Below are 4,259 nucleotides of genomic sequence, written 5' to 3'. Positions count from 1 at the left end.
GGTTCTTGTCTGCCCCGGAAGAGCGTTCATCCAATGTGTTCAAGGAACATCCCATGTGCCAATCAGCTGTTTTCAAATGCAGTTTTAAGGCTTCCTATCACTAAACATTTTTCTCTAGACACCAAATCATAGAAATCATAGAAACAATATAAAGCTATGTATTTGTATGAATTTCATGTAAATATCTCATTTCCTGGGTCTTTTCTTTCTGTTGCCTGGACACAGCTTCTCACATACCTGTATGCCTTTGCACGTAATTTTCACCTTTTCTACAATGATTTCCTCCAATCCTATTCACACCCTAGCCTCCCTGCCATGTTCTACTCATTTTCAAGTCACAGCTCAAACATTGCTTCACCGTGGAATGTTTCCTGCTGCCCCAGGGCAGCCTTAAATTCTTCCTCCACTAAAACTTATACATCCCTTCATGTCAGCCTTTCTTACTACAGTATTTGTTTGTATTTAAATTCCTAGAGATTAGAGACACTGTGGTCTTTATCTAATTCTCCTGTACCTAACACAGTAGCTGCCCCATTGTAGGTTTTAAATATTCAGTGAATTAATGAATAAATGAAGCAACGTAATTTAGTTGAATTGTAGTGTGCCTGAGACTAAAGTCACAACCTCAACATTCATATGAACAAATAAGTTTCATTTTCCTTAACAGCAGCATCTTCACCATTAACCAGTCTAATGCCCTAATCACTTTTATAAGACAAGTTGAATTTCATATGGAATGACTCTATGTCATTCCTTCACCACTACCCAGAGAAGGCACTGCTACTAGGGACTGATGGTGGCATTATCTCTGAGTTTAAATGACAACATATTTTCTTGATGTTGAAACATCCATTACCCTAGGTTTGCTATGGCTGTCTAAACATTTACCCTCAATTGCTGGTGTGTGCTCACCCATTTCTTATTGCATTCTATGGCACAGAAGGAAAAGAACGTCACTTTTTAAAACTCTTTCTCCTTTCTGGAGGTGAGAAGTTTGTCTTTGTCACAGATGTAAGATGGTGTGAAATCAAAATGAGACTTTTCAGATTTCCATCCTGTGAGTCAAATAGCATTTCCACAGTATTTTACCTTAGAGAACTCAATCTCAAACTTTCTACAGAAAAGGGGTTTTTTCCATAATAGCCATTGATTTGAAGTTTGGTGGCCTGACCCAAAAGTCACCCTGCCAAAGTGAAGTCAAGTTGTATTAGTCTGTAGCCTTCAATGCCTGGAATTGTGGTCTGTGGACCAAGAGTAACAGTATCTCCTCGGACCATACAAGAAATGCAGAATGTAGGGTCCCGGCCCAGAACTAATCAATCAGATCTGCACTTTAACAAAACCCTATTGTTATTCAAATACATATTAAATGTTGGAAATCACTGCTCTGGAATCTCCATTCTAAAGCACAGGCTTCCTCCTCGACTTCTGATACGTGTTCATTAGGTGCAAATCTGAATATTTGCCATGTTCCTTCCCTCCAGCTAATGGGTCAGAATTGATTTTTTTATAGTATGTATCCATTAGGAAGATTTTATCTGCAAGTAAACCCAAACAAGGACATGCACAGGTGTACACACATGCAGAAGTTCAAAGTGACTTAAGAGGAGTCATTATCTCATGTAACAGAAGGTCCTGAGATGAGAAGGTTGCAGGGTTAGTCAATTAGGCATCATAGTGAGCTCATCAAGTTCCCAGTGTTCCTTCTATCTTTCCCCTCAGCCACCCTTCACGTGGTCTACTCAGATTAATTTCCTTTCTTATCCCAAGATGGCTGCCACAGTTCCAAGCATCACATGCAGAAACAAAAATATCAGCAGCAGAAAATAATTTTTCTTCATGATCACCTATTTTTGAGTATGAAGAAAACATTTTTTTTCAGAATCCCCTCCACAGACATCCCCTTGTATCACATCAGCCAGAATTATATCACATGACCTTGTCTGAGCCAATCACTGGCAAGGAATACAGATCCTCCTTGGTTGGCTTAGACCAATCATTATTCATTCCTTGTGGTTCATCCTTTTTTTTATATAAATTTTATTTTATTTATTTTTTATTTTTGGCTATATTGGGTCTTCCCTGCTGAGCCTGGGCTTTCTCTAGTTATGGTGAGCGGGAGCTACTCTTCGTTGTGGTGCATGGGCTTCTCATTGCAGTGGCTTCTCGTTGCGGAGCACGGGCTCTAGGCACACGGGCTCAGTTGTTGTGGAACATGGGCTCAGTAGTTGTGGCTCTTGGGCTCTAGAGCGCAGGCTCAGTAATTGTGGCGCACGGGCTTAGTTGTTCCGCGGCATGTGGGATCTTCCCGGACCAGGGCTCAAACCTGTGTCCCCTGCATTGGCAGGCAGATTCTTAATCACTGCGCCACCAGGGAAGCCGTTTTGTGGTTCATTATAAGGTTTGCTCTCCTAAAGCACATAAAGAGTGAAAATTGTGCAAAATAGTGTTTGGTTAGCAACGGGGAAGGTGGGCAAGAAGTGGAGGTGATTTGAGGTGGAGGTAGTAATGGGACTTCTAAAGCAAAAAAGAATATTCCTAAATTTAGCCATATAAACAAAAGGAAATTTATCTTTTTTGAATAAGGACATTGCTTACAAGAGGCATGTGATAGAAATCAACATTGGATCTTAGTCCCCAAGTAACTACCAGAGTCTCCCTGAGCCCTCTCTCTTATCTGTGCCTGCCTTGCAGTGGTCAAGGACCTCCACCCTCTATGTGGAGCACAGCCAGGAAATGGACTCAGAAGCTGGTGCTCTGCTGCTGTGCTACCACATGGCTCTCTAGGACCTAAACCAGCATACCCAGCAGGTCATTTACATCAGACTCCAGCCATTCAGTCAAACTGCTACACCTGTCACTCCTAAGCAAGAAGAAGGTGGGGATGTTATAGGCTTGACTCCCTCGGCAAATCAAGTCTGTAGTTGATTGCTATAGTAGTGACATTGGTTGATGTTTCCAGTGGACATGGTAGATAATAGTGAACTAAAAGGAGAGGAGAGGAATATATATATATCAATCAAAAGGCAAGAGAGTCAAGGACAGTGATACTCAAACATTAGTTAGTGTGCTTTATTACCATCTGCCTCAGAGGTTTGGCATGAGAAGCAAAATGGTTAGTAAGTATCCCAGGTGATTCCAGTACAAGTGGCCTTTTACATCATTTTTGAGGAGCACTGATCTGGAGGAAGAAATTATTCCTTTTCTTTATCCTTTGGTACAGTATTGCCCCAATATCTTTTTGGACTAAGAACAAGGATCATTTCCCTCTTACCACATAACCCCCTTACTAGGGCAACTTGTATATTCGGACCCAGGCATTCACACAAGAAATGCAAAGGTGGGAGTGGGGAGTCCCACAAACACTAAGTCTTTGAAACAGGCTTTGCCAACTGCCACAGTAGCACAGAGGAGTGAAAAGAGCACTGGGGTTCTTGTCCCACTTCTGCCACTAGGAGCCACCTTGGTCATATCACAGCTTCTCTAGATCTCAGTTTTCTCATTTATAAAATGGAAATAATAATACCTACCTTGTCCTACAGACTGTTTGAAGACTCAGATGTATATACATATGGAACTTGTAGTAAACTGGGTGATAAAATAAAAACGTATTCCTTTCCAGTGTTGACTTATAGAATTATTTTCCCATGGTATGGAAGCATTTTTTTTTACATCTTTATCGGAGTATAATTGCTTTACAATGATGTGTTAGTTTCTGCTTTATAACAAAGTGAATCAGTTATACATATACATATGTTCCCATATCTCCTCCCTCCGGGGTCTCCCTCCCTATCCCTCCCATCCAGGTGGTCAAAAATCACCGAGCTGATCCCGCTGTGTTATGCGGCTGCTTCCCACTAGCTATCTGTTTTACGTTTGGTAGTGTATATACGTCCATGCCACTCTCTCACTTTGTCACAATTTACCCTTCCCTCTCCTCTTATCCTCAAGTCCATTCTCTACTAGGTCTGTGTCTTTATTCCCATCTTACCACTAGGTTCTCCATGACACTTTTTTTTCTTAAATTCCATATATATGTGTTAGCATACGGTATTTGTCTTTCTGTATCTGACTTACTTCACTCTGTATGACAGACTCTAGGTCCATCCACCTCATTAAAAATAGCTCAGTTTCATTTCTTTTCATGGCTCAGTAATATTCCACTGTATATATGTGCAATGTCTTCTTTATCCATTTATCTGATGATGGACACTTAGGTTGTTTCCATCTCCTGGCTATGGTAAATAGAGCAATGAACA

Source organism: Lipotes vexillifer, unplaced genomic scaffold (assembly GCF_000442215.2).
Source record: "Lipotes vexillifer unplaced genomic scaffold, Lipotes_vexillifer_v1.1 scaffold689, whole genome shotgun sequence".
Lineage (NCBI taxonomy): Eukaryota > Metazoa > Chordata > Mammalia > Artiodactyla > Lipotidae > Lipotes > Lipotes vexillifer.
Note: the sequence above shows the minus strand (reverse complement) of the source record.